The 15,657-nt window shown below is 41.4% G+C and overlaps 1 protein-coding gene across 4 annotated transcripts in view; it reads left to right on the forward strand.

Annotated features, from left to right (window-relative positions):
- Positions 1-998: 998 nt before the first annotated feature.
- The window catches only part of greb1.L (growth regulating estrogen receptor binding 1 L homeolog), a 95,260-nt gene continuing 80,601 nt past the window's right edge, over positions 999-15,657 (forward strand). For 3 of the 4 annotated variants that reach the window (XM_041563545.1, XM_041563547.1, XM_041563548.1), the window contains exon 1: positions 1,037-1,194. The gene's annotated coding sequence lies outside the window, so the exon portion shown is untranslated. Of the gene's footprint in view, positions 1,195-15,657 lie in introns of all 4 variants that reach the window. The other variant, XM_041563546.1, reaches the window with a different exon arrangement.

Here is a 15,657-nt window from a genome sequence, read left to right on the forward strand (position 1 = left end):
TTTGACCCGCCCCTGTTTGCGTCACAACCCGTGGCTCCACCCCTGTTTACATCACGGCCCGCCCATTTAATTACCGCCAACACGACTGGCTGGTAATTTTTTTTTTAAAAAGGTGGCAACCCGACCTGCAGGATGGCATACGAATCACTTCGGATTCCGAAGTCGCCTGAATTTGCCTCACGAGGAATCTTCGGGTGAATTTGGAAAGCCGAATCGATTTGTATGCCATCCTGCAGGAGATTTCGTATTCTTGCTGGCAGGAAGGCATTTGGGTTAGATTAGTCGCCCGCAGGAGCGAGCGTTGGTTACAGGGCGACTAATCTTCCCTTCTGAACCACCCCTTTAATGTGTATGCCAGGCTCCTCTCTCATCATCATCTTAATGTTTCCTAAGCACAACAGCTGCTGTGCTGGGCAACCACTATTTGCACCTAGGGTTGCCACCCGGCCGTTATTTTACCGGCCTGGGCGGTAAAAATGATGGTTTATCCCAAAGTTATTAATAGGGAAAAAAGATAAATATATAGGAAGGCCGTTTTTTTCTATTAAAGTTGGCAACCCTATGTGCACCCCATGAAACCAGCTGTAACCCAAGTGATTAGCAAAGTGATGCGCAGCCCCAAGGTAAGTGCTTAGCTTGCACAGAAGTGATGTGTCTCGTCAGAGCTCAGTGTGAAGCGTCTGTTCCCTTGCAGTCGGGGCCAGGTGGTCACTCTATATACCATCTTTTTAATGACAAGACTTTTCACCCCTATGGCTTCCTAATGGTGGGAATGGCTGAGGCTCTGTGGCTGGGCTATTGTCACAATGTGTGAGAGACTGATGGGACTACAGGAATCTGTCAGAGCTCCCCTGACCTCTGGCTGTAAGGTCCCCCTCCAGCAGCCCCTCTCTCTTTTATTCCCTCTTAACACCTTTTCTCTCCTCAAGTGATACCCAGCCCCCTTTCTCATGCACTCCTCTGGAGAACTGCTGCCTCTTAAAAAGCAAACATGCTGTTGGCCGGGGAGGGGGAGCCCATTGCAAGGAGGGGATGTGTCTGAAAGAGCAACAGGGCAGGGGGAGGGGAGCAACACAGCAAAAGGAGAGCAAAAGCCTCCCATGAGCAGACAGCTCTTATCCCCTACACTGCCTGCTGCAGCTTTAACAACTCTCTCCTAAGGGATCCGTTCCGGACGGGGCACCCAGAGGTGAGGTAAGTTCCACCAAACCTTCCTTCTGAACTGTAGGGTGGGGGGAAAATAATTGGTTGTGTGCAATAAGGCACTCTTTATGGAGACCTGAGTTCAGGATGATGGCATGTGTCAGTCACTGCATGATCGCTACAAATATACATATCTATAGGTTCCATAAGTTCTGCACTGAGCTTAGAAAGTGAATCACATAGTATTTAATGAAGACTGTCCTTAAGAGCTTGCAATCTAGCATCTGTGCACATGGCTCAGAGCAGAACTGGTTGAACTAAATATTGGTGTTATCGTTGTGCTGCTGCCACTTTTTGTTTTATGCATGTATTGAATCAAATGTATAGCACTGTAGTTCTATATAAGGTTAAATATAAACTATTTTTATTAGAAAGTGAATCAGAAAATATTGAACGAAGGCTATCCTTAAGAGCTTGCAATCTAGCCTCTGTGCACACGACTCAGTGCAGAACTGGTGGAACCTATAGATATGTAAATCTTGATTTTTCACAAGTATTCCCGTTGAGTGCAGTACTATGTCACTTCATTTATTTAGCTTATTTACCAACATCCGGGCAAGTTGCTATATAAGTTTAGGGAGTGCTCCTCCATGGTTCTTAGCCATTTTTTAATTTCAATAAATTTCACCTTTTTTTCATCCTAAAACCTGTGAGTGCTCACCTTCCTGTGGATATCTTACTCTTTTGCTGATAGCACCCAGGCACCGTACACTTTTCAAACGAGTTGTGCCGGCCCCAAACTGACTATTTATATAGTGCTACGCAATATGTACAGTGCTACGCAATATGTTGGCGCTATATAAATACATGTTAATAATAAAATATTAATATATATATTAATTTTGTTATTTAAGCATGCATTATTTATATATAGCACCAACTAATGCCACTACTTTAGGCAATGCACATCTAATTTCCATGCCACTTGCTCAGTTCAATTTTACTAGGAGCTATTTAACTTGAAACTATGGATTTGGAGGGAACTAGATCATCCAGAGGCCACCCATACAAACTTTATGGAAATACTGATGTGCTCATAATCCAATGCAAGACCCGAATCCTGTGCTGCCTGTGAATATACGATACTTTGGTATATTCTCATAGAAGGTACATTTGTTTCTGTAATGCAGGACATTCCATAATATTTAATAATGCATGGGAAAGCATCCCTTTCCGAAAAAAAGCAATCTATCGAGGTAGCGGGTGACAAATAGAAAAAAGGGTGTCTATGTTTCCAGTCTATAGTAGATTTATATTTATGTTACAGCAATATATTATAGGTTTTCCTCCACTCTCCACTTTTCCTTAAACAATAAAATTGTAATTATAAACATTTAAATACACAGTATTTAAGAAACACAAGTGGGAGCATGTTCCTGTGCTATAGAGCTTACAATCTAACTAGGTGGGTAACTTAAAGGGATTGTTCACCTTTGAGTTAACCTTTAGTATGATGTAGAGAGTCATATTCTGAGACAATTTGGTTTTCATTTTTTTATATTAACTTTTAGCTTTTTATTCAACAGCTCTCCAGTTTGCAATCTTAGTAATCTGGTTGCTAGGGTCCAAATTACCATAGCAACCATAAATTGATTTGAATAAGAGACTAAATATAAAATAGCAGAGGGGCTGAATAGAAAGATGAGTAATAAAAAGTAGCAATAAAAATAAAGTGGTAGCCTTACAGAGCTTTGTTTTTAGTTGGGGTCAGTGGCCCCCATTTGAAAGCTGGAAAGACTATAAAAAATAAACAATGAAGACCAATTTAAATATTGTTTAGAACTGTCAATTCTATAACATACTAATAGTTAACTTAAAGGTGAACCACCGCTTTAAACAAAAATGAAGTGCTGCCTGTTACAGTTGTAGGGGGACTGGCTAATAAAGGCCAAGAGTGAATGCCCCTACCAGATTATAGGTGCCAAGCACTTTACAGTAGTTTTACAATCGGGACCTCTCCATATAGAACATTTCTGTCCTGTATATTGGTATTTACCAAGGTGCCATAGTTCAAAGCTGCAGGGAAGTGGCTTTTATGGTCGTTGAAGTTTTTCAGATTTCAGCTTTTGTCATTTAGATGGAGAATGTAAAGCTTGGCCTTTACGGCCGCCAATAAAAGGGAAGCTGATAATAATGACAGCCTGGGCTGACAGACAGGAAGAAGGGATTTAGCCCTGCGACATGGCTTTGTGGCACTCAGGGGGGCTTATTATCCCTGGCTTCCTCTTGGCAGGCATTCATGTCGCTTTGATAGAACTCAGATTATGCTGCTTTTTGTTTAATTGTATGTGACCACTTGAGCCACAAATGTAAACAAATGGGGGATTCTCTTTTAACACGTAAATTGTATATATTGAATTATTTCTGCTCTATGGATTGTATTGCTATTATTACTACTCTTGTTGTACTGTTTCCACTTTTTGTTTTATGAGTGTATTGAATCAAATGTATAGCACTGTAGTTCTATATTAGGTTAAATAAACTCAATTAATGCTGCGCATACATGGGAGAATAAAGCTGCCAAACTGGCCCCTCCAGACTATGTCAGCAGCTTTTTGACCCAATATCTGGGCAAAAAGTCAGCCAGATTTCTATTTGGTAGGTTTGAAAATCCCATTGGACAAGGGCCACATTGGTGGGTGTGGCCAGGCTAATAATCATCCTCATTTGACCGTCAAATGGGTCGCCAGATCGAGCAAATATCTGTTTAAGTTCTCGCTAAATGAGTGGATCTTTTCATGTATGTCCAGCTTTATATTATATTGCACCATGGTTGGACAGTGACCCCATATATACATGAGATATATATATATATATATATATATATATATATATATATATATATATATATATATTCTCACGAAACTGGAGCACTCATGCATGAAAAAACAGCTGCCTGGGTGCAGTATTCAAAGATTATGTAGACCAAAAATACTGTACAAAACCGCACTCACAGGACTTTATACAGGTGCAAAAAAGATCTGTTTATTATTTACAAAATAAATAAATAAATTATTTAAATAATAATAAACAAATCTTTTTTGCACCTGTATAAAGTCCTGTGAGTGCGGTTTTTGTACAGTATTTTTGGTCTATATATATATATATATATATATATATATATATATATATATATATATATATATATGAAAAAATAGGATCACTTTAAAGCACTGGTGGACACTAGTTCAAATATCCCATTGGTGGGCCCTCTCATACTTAGGGTTGCCACCCTGCCGGTATTTTACCAGCCTAGCCGGTAAAACACCTGCCAAGAGAATCCCCCATTTGTTTACCGGCAATGTAGATGCGGTACATATATAATACCCCTAACAAAAGCCCTTGGCCCGGCCCCAATCTGCTCAAAACCTACCTTTTGCCTCCTTCTGGCCATCACGTGATTGATTTTTTAAGTATATTTATTGGATTATGTAATAAAAGCACTAAGTTTGCCCAGGAGCAGTAACTCCCAGCATCCAATCAGCAGGAAGCATTTACTAGCCACATGTTTAAAAGTAATCTTATGGGTTGCTATGGGTTATCGCTCTTTGGCAAACTTAGTGCCTTTTATTACATATGGGGGTTAAGGTCCAAATTACAGAAAGATCCTTTATCTGGAAAACCCCAGGTCCCTAGCATTCTGGATAACATGTCCCATACCTGTATAAACAGAACCGGGTCGCTGAAAATGGGTAGTGTTGACAACTTTTGGAATTTGGGATTACCAAACCCCAGACACAGCAAGTTGATCAAAGCAGGTGGATTGACACTAGCTGTAAGGAGTGTGTATAGGTACCTTTGTGTATTTCATATAAATATGTCTTTTATGCTTTGATTTTTGTTCAGACATTTGCATTGTAATTTAAACGTAGCCCCATGGAGGCATGTCAAACACAAATATGGCATCCTTCCTGCCCCTGGAACATTTATAAAGTTAAATTACAGCCCGCCTGTGTTTTTGGGCAGCCATCACACTAAAGCTGGCCATGTACCTACAGATATAGGGGCAGATTTAGTAAAGGACGAAGTGGCTAACGCTAGCGTCAATTCGCCAGCGTTGCCACCCACAGGGACATCGCTAATTTGCTAGTGAAAAAGACTGTAACTAGCGTTCATTCGCTCTCTATCGCCAGGCGACTTTTTGATCTGGTGAATCGTTGATCCGCAAATTCAGTAAAGTCCGGATTTTACTGAACGTTACCTCGTTCACCAGACTTGACTTCACCACCTCGGACCAGGCGGAGTGCTAAAAGTAGCAAGATCTTCCTCAATCTTCTGTCACTTACATCATATCCTGTGTGCCGAAAATGCATTAAAGTTGCATTAAAGTTACAAAAACGCTGGCGACTTTTCCTTATTTGAAGCGGGATTGCCTGCAAAAGTCCTAACAAACTTTTTGTGGGGAACCGGTTTTCTCCAGACTTTTCCTAACATATGTAATATTTTACAGAGGGCTCATGTGTAGGGCATTATATAAATTCTCTTGTCTTTATTAAGGTTCCCTGGTCATTTGTAATAAAAAGTGGTATCTTCGAACATTTGCACCAACATTTATAATAAAGACCTCCATACAACTTTAAATTAACCACAGCAAATCGCTAGCAAATTTTCACTAGACACAATGCTAGTTTATCTTCGCTATGAAATGCTCACACTGCCGAAGTAATGCTAGAGAAAAGTCGCCAGATTTCGGCGCCCAGGGCGCATATTGGTGAATTAGAGTAGTGGTTGCGAATTTGTGCCTGGCGAAGTGGTGCGATGTGTGCAAAGCAGTCGCTGGCGACAATTCACCCTTTAGTAAATCTGCCCCACAGTTTTATGTCGGACGACCGATCGTATGGTGCAATCTCCCGACCTACCACTAACCATTGCAATTAGATAAAGTAGTAAAATGAATAAATCAGACAATGTTCTGGCCATTAATTGACAGACAGAAATCTTACGAAAGTTATGTAAAGTTATAGTAGTGACAGTCACCCACTGATATTGTCAGATAGGCAATACATGCAGATATATTATCATTAGCCGACGGAAATCTAACCTTTCTGAACACAAACGGTCTGAAAATCATACGAAACAAAGATTTGTACGACCCTATCTTTGTGTCTATGGCCAGCTTTACACTCTTACAATGGCCATGATTGTCCTCAGTAAGAGATTTGCATCAGTTCCTTGTAGAGAAGAACTCTATTTTTATTAAAATAAACTTTTAGTTATATTGTGTTGACATTTTTTACTTGAGAATGAGGAATTTTGTTTAAACATTTATAATCCGGGTTTATGTGAGTTCACTAGAATCATACACTAGTATATAAACATTCCCTTCCAAATCCTTCTGAATATCAGCTTTAAAGTGTTGTATTTGTCCAAATCTCTCCCCCGGGTAGCACTGAAGTTTTCCATGGAAGATCTTTGTGTGTGTAAATAGAACTTTGTGTTGGCGCTTTATTTAGGATATTGATTTTGCAGAGTTTCCATTTGTACTTCCAAATCCAAAAAGTTATGGTACTGATTTGCCTTAGTTCTTAATGAGTTACATATAATATCTTTATAATATATATCCACCACTAATTTCAAAAGCACAACTGAATTAGAATCATTTTAAAGGGTACTTCACATTTTTAAAGTGTATTTTCATATGATGTAGACAGTATTCAATTGGTCTTTATTTATTTTTTTGAATTCATTTTTTTAAATTATTTATCTTTTTGTTTGGCAGTTCAGAATTTCCACAGCTATCTGGTTGCTAGGGTCCAATTCACTCTAGCAACCAAGCAGTGATTTGAATGAGAGACCAAAGTATGAACAGGTGAAGAAAGATAAGTAATAAAAGTAAGAATAGCAATATAATTGTAGTCTCACGGAGGAAGATTTTTTTTGATTGCTGGGTTCAGTGGCCCCTACTGGAATGAGGCAGAAGAGGAAGGCAAATAAATTAACTATAAATCAGTAAGAATTGGACATATAACAGATTTAAGGCCCCCATACACGGGCCGATAAAAGCTGTCAACAGACCGAGTCGGCAGCATATTGGCCGTGTGTGGGGCCATCCAACGGGCTTCCCCGATCGATATGGCCAGATCTCAACCGGGCAGGTTAAAAAATCCCATCAGATCGCGGCAGCGTCGGACTGGGCCGGCGGGAAACCGGGAAAATACCCGGTGGGCCCCGGCCTTCATGGGCCCCCGCCGGCCCAGCCCCCTCCCCCAATGTTCTGGCACCCAAATAAAAATTAATCGTTGCGCCGGTATCGCATGCGCTTTGGTGTTCGCGCATGTGCACCGGCGTTTGCATACACACCAGCGTGCGCAGAGACGTGCGCGCATGCGCGCTTTCATGCGCCGAGATATTCGCGCATGCGCACGGGGGGCCCGGAGTATAGTTACCCGGTGGGCCCCCCCATGTCCAGTCCGACCCTGGATCGCGGCCACATGTGTGTGCCCATATCAGATCCATTATGATCCGATCGTTGGGCCCTAGGGTCCACGATCGGATAAGCCTGATATCGCCCACTTCAATGTGGGCATATCGGAGAGTGATCCGCTAGTTTCGCGACATCGCCAAATGAGTGGATCTCTACGTCTATGGCCATCTTTAGAGTACTGGCACAGGGGAGATTTGTTGCCTGCATTTAATTCTGTGCTACTGACAAATACTCTGCACCGAAGTTTCCTTGGGCAACTTGGGAAAATGAAGTGATGTGTATGGAGAGATTTGTTGCCTGTGGCAGTGCAAACCCCTTTCAGTATTCATTTTGATTAAATAATAAAAGGTGTTGACCAAAGATGCTATAGAAGTGTGCCGCACACCTCTGGTATATAAATGGAGTCTATAAGCTACAGGTTTTTGATAGCAGTCTAGTTGCTTTGCTACTGAGCCCAGGAACTCCACTTAGGCTAACTGTTTGCCTTTGCTTTGCTTACTCAGCCCTGACTAGTTTCTCAGTTGTAAGGTGGAACCTTATAGTCTAAGGGCTATACAAATGCGGATCTTGGCCTGCTGGGAAACGCAGGCCGAGAATCCGCTTTCCCATGATCTTTTTCTGCTGCTCTGCCTGCATCAGGATGCATAGTCTCCGCTTGAGTTAGGGTTGCCACCTTTGTAAAAAAGATTTACCGGCCAGAGATTTTGTATTTCACAGTCCATATCTGTCGTGTCTGACTGCAACCGAGTGGAGACTATGCATTTGGGTGCAGGCACATCAACCGGAACAGCAGCAGTGGAGGAGAGGATTCTCCCTCTGCAGATCCCCCTAATGTGGCCCAAGCCATAAGCTTCTAGCTTCTCTTAAAAATCTGGCTTTACTACAGCTCCTTCTGATAATGACTCCCTTAACTCCTAGGGGGTATATTTATCAAAGAATGAAGTTAGAGATCGCCACAGTCTACTAGAGTGAAATTCCGCCACTCTCCATTCATTTCTATGGGATTTTGAAAGGCGTATTTATCAAAGGGTGAACTTTCACTTTTTCCCCATTGATTAATACTCTTTTAAAAATCCCATAAAAATGAATGGAGAGTGACGGAATTTCACTCTAGAGGACTGTGGCGATCTCTAACTTCACTCTTTGATAAATATACCCCCTAGTCTTAAAGTTTTGTGGCTTTAAGTCGGACTTATATAATGGCCCCCTGGTGTGACTTATTGCCTGGACGTTCCCTCCCATTTTTTGATCATAAAACAATACAGGCTATAACATCTTGACAAAATGCCAGTAGTTCAAGGGTTTGCCCTGTTAATAACGGGATAGGAAAGTTTCACTTTCTGAACTAAAATTGCATCTTACAATGAGGGTTTGCCAGTAATTAGTGGATGAAAAAAGCTAGTGTTTAGCATAGGAATAAAACTAGTCAGCTGGATTCCATAGTAAGCACGGTCCATCATAAATAGTGAAAGTAGCTATTCCTTTTCATTGTCTGTGTGTCTTAACAACTGCTATTCATTATGTAAGGGATTAATTGCCCTTACTTATACAGGCTAGTCATAAATAAATGATGGCGTGACCAATAATGAGAGGAGCACAGTATAGTGCTTTTTTACTCCTATGTCAAATTACTAAGAGCATATAGTTCTTCCCCTTTATAGAGGACTGGAAAGACCTTAGATACGGTGCAGTGTTGGTCTCCAGTAGACAATAAAAACTAAATGATGGAATGTGAGTGAGGACAGAGAAGGAGGTCTAGATGATAGCGATGATAAATTGAATGGATGGTGATATAGGCAGATTGGATGAGCTGGGATTCATGTCGTCAACTGACGACCCTCCATGTATCCAATAGTTTTGTACCATTCATAGTAGGCGCAAGTAATATTCTCATGTACCCAAGCTCTGCAGCTTGTGCTCTGATAAATAAACGGGTTCTATTTATTCACCAGTCTGGGCTGCATTGATTATTCCACCTCAGCTTGTGCTTCCATATAAGTGAAGGACTAATTTATGCCTCATGTTTGTATTAGCTGGCCAGGTCTGACCTTTATGTCCTTAGCACCTCATAACCATCGGACAAGCCGGCTCATTTCCTGCGCCTGCCTGCTCACTAATGTGATCATCATATCCTTTTCTTCTAATAAATGAGACTGGATGCCCAGAATCCTGAAGAACTGTGAGGCTGGTGATACAGATGTGGGGCCTGCAGAATGCTTTAAGAGAATAAAACATTAAAACATTCAGCTGTTGTCGATATGCAATTTCCCACCATCTTTTTTTTATCAATGGGTGAAAATTAGAACTCACCATTTGATAAATACAGTTCTAAAAATCCCATAAGAATGAATAGAACATGGATGGATTTTTATTTATTAAACTTGAAATTCACATTTTGATAAATCTGCCCAACAATGTCTGCTTCCTGTTAATAGTTTGCAGATCTCTGATGCCTGTTCCTAAAGGGTATCTCCACCCCAGTGATGCTTGGTACACTGGAATTATGGTGGAGCAGCAGGCAGCAGAAATATACAGGTATGGGATCCATTATCTGGAAACCCGTTATCCAGAAAGCTCTGAATTATGGAAAGACCATCTCCCATAGACTCTATTTTATCTAAATAATCGAAATTTTAAAACATGATACCCTTTTTCTGTGCAATAATAAAACAGTACCTTGTACTTGATCCCAACTAAGATATAATTAATCCTTATTGGACGCAAAACCAGCCTATTGGATTTATTTAATAGTAACATGAGTTTCTAGTAGACTAAGATCCAAGTTACGGAAAGATCAGTTATCTGGAAAATCCCAGTTCCCAAACATTCTAGATAACTGGTCCCATAGTGTACCCCTGTATGAAGAGTCAGTGGCTAGAATCACTGGAGGTGCCTAACTGGAAAATTCTAGCTTTCATTTTACTTTAAAGGACAATTAAAGCCAGTGTCGGACTGGGCCGGCGGGACACCGGGAAAAAACTGGGTGGGCCCTGGGCCCAGATCCGCTACTTAGTGGGGCAGCGCGACCCCACTTTGTCCGGGGTCGAGGTAGAATAGAAGATCTGTGCATGCGCACAAACGCGGTGCTGCGCACTAGCCCGTTGCAGCACTCTGGAGCGGCAGCACGGGCCGGAGGGGGGCCCTGGGGTAGTAGCCCTGTTGGGCCCCAAGCCCTCCAGCCCGACCCTGATTAAAGCTAAAGAAGTAGGGTAGAAATGTTACCAATGTTTTGGGGTTCTGCACCAGCCCAAGGCAATCACAGTACTGTGTTTTGGGCTGCTTTGCTTTAGTTAGATTCCTTCATATGCAAATTTCTTTCTAGGCTTCAGAGACATAAACCAGTGTTGTCCAACTTGTGTGGTGGGCTGATTACCTGCTTTTCTGCATGCTTGTGACATATAAACCCTACCCTGTAATTCATGCTTCTGAACAGTTGCCCTTGCTTGCACCACCGATATGACTAAAACCTCTGTAAGATACAAGACTTGTGCCAGGCTTATTTACCAACACCTTGCAATTTCGGACCTGGGCAGTAACCCATATCAGCCAATCAGCAATTAGCTTTGTTGAGCAGAACAATGAATCAGTCGCCTTGTGTACTCTTTTAAAATACAAGTATAGTATAAGTTACTGAGGAGTTCCATGACCATATTAAAGCACGAGGCTGAAGGTCATGGAACTCCGAGGTGACTTCTTTTTTTTTGCAACAGGTGGTACTTTATTTATTATAATACATAAGTTTCAGTGAGTCACATGACAGAAATGACATCACTAAGCTCCGATTATAACTGATGACATCACTAAGCACCGTTTATATATAAGTTACCGAGGAGTTTCATGACCATATAAAAACACGAGGCCATGGAACTCCAAGGTAACTTCTAATATCCTCATATTTTGGAACTGGGGGTACTTTATTTATTATAATACACAAGTTTCAGTGAGTCATGTGACAGAAATGACATCAGAACTCACCGTTTATAACTGATGACATCAGAACTCACCGTTTATAAGGATATAATTGACAAGATATGCATGGCTCTTTTGTATTATAAGTATATATAATACACAAAAGCCATTAATATCTTGTAAATTATATCCTTATAAATGGTGAGTACTGATGTCATCAGTTATAAACGGTGAGTAAAACTTGTGTATTATAATAAATAAAGTACCCCCTGTTGCAAAATATGAGGATATTAGAAGTTACATCTGAGTTCCATGACCTTCATGAAACTCGTTGGTAACTTATAATATCCGTATAATTTACAAGAGGGGGTACTTTATTCACTATATTATATAAGTACAATAACTTTGCCTGCCCAATATAGATGCATGTTTCTCCCCCCCCCCCCCAGTCTGCAGGTCCCTTGTTTATGTATAAAGGAGCATTCCAGGATGCAGGCCTGCTATAAAAAGGCAGACGTAAACAGGGAAGCAGCATTGTAATTCCCAGACAGAAGGGGCCCGGGGTCTATTCAACCTTCTCCTCCCACGTCCTGCTAATCACTATCCCAACTCCGTGATGAGTACAGAAGGGCTGCAGAAAGGTGCTGAACTTCTAAGTAGCACTTCCCTTTATAACTTCCCTCTCTATCTTTTTGTAGTGTTTAGGACCCTGATAACTGGAATGAGACATGGGTGTGTCTTGGGTACTGAATGGGCAAATGGCTTATTCACAACTGACAGCGCATGTGCCATGTATTTATGTAGGCGTCTACATTTTTGCAGCTAGCAGCTTTAATAGCCCACAGTGGTTAAGGCAGGATTACCTATACACCACCCTTCTACCACCTTCTGACGTGAATGTATTTAACATATGGGGTGCCAGGAATTACTCTGGATTTTTGCAAATTGTATTCTTTAGATATATTTGTGATTATATGGTAGATCCGCAATGGGAGACCTTTGTGATGCTTGAATATTTTGTTGGCATATTATCCCAAAAACTAGGGTCCCATCTTCTGTAGTGGCCTGGGGGTAAAGCAACCACTAAATATGCTGCTATCCACAGACGTATACATAAGGCTCTTGACTGCATAGGCTGCAATGCTGGACAGAATTGCTGGAGCACTAAGGGGCACAAAAGCACTCTTCTAAAAGCACTTGCATCTAGAGCAGAGATTCATAACCTTTAGAACCCGTGAGCAACATTCAGAAGTAAAAGGAGTAGAGGAGCAACACAAGCATGAAAAATGCTCCTGGGGTGTGCTTGGCCATTTAGTAGCCCCTATGTGGATTGTCAAGCTATGAGGCTCTATTTGGCATTGCACCTGGTTTTTATACAGCCAAAACTTGCCTCCAAGCCTGGAATTCAAAAATAAGCACCTGGTTTGAGGCCACTGGGAGCAACATCCAAGGTGTTGGAGAGCATGTTGCTCACGAGCTACTGGTTGGGGATCACTGATCTAGAGTGTCACCACATTCTGTACCTAGCGCCTACATGCTTCTGCCTGCCCACCCCTCATGTATGCAATGTTGCTGAACACAGGCAGCTCTGTATTCATGGGGCTACACAGGTCTCTGTGCTCCATTTCTCTCAGGCCAAAGTGTCAGTTCCTGAGTAATACTCCCCTTGCATTGCTGCCATGCAGCGTTTCCATTCCCTGCTCTTAGGGGGCCCCTTTGGGGGAAAATATTTTTATCAAAGCACCAATGGAATACTATATTATATATTTATAGGGTTGTCCAACTTGGGGCCCTGTTCTTTCCATAAAGATAATAACAGGCTGATTATTACTTAGTAGCAGAGGTTGAATAAAGACCAGTCCATGTTAAAGGGGTTAATTACCTTCAAACACCTAGTTGTTATCAGATCATTCACCAGAAATAAAGAATTTTTCCAATCATTTTCTACTGTCCACGTGTGACAGTTTTTTTAATATTGAAGTGTAAGTGAAATATTTTTCACCTTCTAAAGCAGCTCTGGGAGGGGGTCCCCAACCCTGTAAAGTTTTCTAAATTGAGAGATTTAGTTGATACATTTCTTATCTTTGTCCCTGCTGAGCAGAATCCCTTAGTTTCATTAAAGGGGAACTCCGGCTTCCAAATCAAAATTTGATAAAGGGCAGACATAACACAGAAGCCCCTAATATACCAATCACAGTTACCTGTTTCTTCAAAAGGTATAAATAAATGCCATTTCCTGTGCTGAAATCCAGCTGTTTAACAGTTCTTCTCTTTCTGCATCATTTGAAATCCTGGCAGGGAAGGAGAGACTAAACACTGATGTTAGAAATTGTAATAACTTCTCCACAGCTTACAGACAGCATGCAGGAACTACATAACCCACAATGCATTGCACTGTGATGTTCCTTTCCTTATTGAAATCACATGTGCAGGGAATTGTGGGGTTTGGAGGATGCAGGCTAAGGACAGCTGGCTGTTGATACAAAGTAACAGTAGTCAGCCAGCTCAGCAAAGTAGTCAGACAGATCAGCAGGAGAGCAGGGGGCTAGGCTTAGGGAACTGTCAGAAACCATTAAAAATCATGAAAAGTCTGCATATTTTTTTAATTGATGTACCGTATATATTCGAGTATAAGCCGAGTTTTTCAGCACTCAAAATGTGCTGAAAAAATCTACCTTGGCTTATACTCGAGTCAGTATAAACTTACCTAGCTGATCGTCGCGACTACGGAGCTGCAAGCCTTCTGACGCGACGTGCCTCTTCCCTGAAGCAGATGGCTGCGCTTCTGACCGGAATTCCTCCTGCACCTGCCGCTAGTGCGCTCTTCTGCGTGCCATAGCACCTCCGTCATCACGCCGCCCCCGGATGTGGCGTGACATGAGTGACGGTGGGAAATTAAGAAAGTATAGTACGGTACTTACCGGTAACCACAATTTTATTTAGTTCAAATACCAATCCCTACATCTCCTGATCCAACCCAAACTGTATTTCCGTTACAATGCCATCTTCCTCATTACATCCAACCCATATTTACCAAACTTACCAGTAGCTGCTGCATTCCTCAACCCTATGCTTATACGTCTAGTCAATAAGTTTTCCCAGTTTTCGTAGGTAAAATTAGGTACCTCGGCTTATACTCGGGTCCACTTATACGGTATATTGGAAAGTTGCTTGAAATTAAGTTTACTTTTCAAACACCAGAGACACAAACATTCAACTTTAAACTTAGAAAAAAATGGAAAGTAATTGAAAAATAGTCTTTATTTCTGGGTAACAATCTGAAACCAATTGAACTGAAAAAAGTGTTTGGAAAGTGAACAACCCCTTTAAGTGATACCACAAACATAGGCTCCTTTCTGCACCATAAACTCAAGCACTACTTTCTCTCCGTGCCATGAGAGCAGAGTAAGCCTCTGGTGGCTTTTTATTGATTTCTGTTTTTAGCTTTTGTCGTTGAAATTCAGATTTGAAGCCTGGCTTTTGTTAGCTTGGTCAATCGCTACCGTTTTCTAAAAGATCCATCTTTCTGTATTGGCCAGACTGGAGGGGACCTTTGACATGCTGGGTGCTAGAGCAGAGCTTTGTGCGAGAGGCTAGAGGTCACCCTATAGAAATCCTGGAAAGACGGGTGAGAAGAATAGGGATGGTTCCCAAGGCATCTATTGTCTGTAGGGTCACTTGTCATGCCTGATGCCTTCTCACATTATAGCAATGTCTGAGCAGTGTCATCTTACTGCTGGTCATAGTACAATCGTTTGGCTGGGAATTAATCCTTCTCATTATTATTATCATGTATGGAGCCATACAGTCCTCAAATACACTTTTTCACAAGTAATGGGTCCGTTATTCTTCTATATGTAGTTGTACCTATCAGCGTTCAGGTGTGTCATCTCTATGCACTGCTTATATGTGTCAAATTTAAACATTATAATAGAGGTGGAAATGATTTCAAACACATTAAAGGGGTGATTCACCTTTAATGTTAACTTTTACAGGTATAGGGCCTGTTATCCAGAATGCTCGGGACCTCCGGATAACTGATCTTTCCATAATTTGGATTTTCATACCTTAAAGGTGGCCATACCATGGCCGATAAAAGCTGCCGACAGATCAATTCGGTA

The sequence above is a fragment of the Xenopus laevis genome, chromosome 5L, assembly GCF_017654675.1.
Source record: "Xenopus laevis strain J_2021 chromosome 5L, Xenopus_laevis_v10.1, whole genome shotgun sequence".
Taxonomy (NCBI): Eukaryota; Metazoa; Chordata; class Amphibia; order Anura; family Pipidae; genus Xenopus; species Xenopus laevis.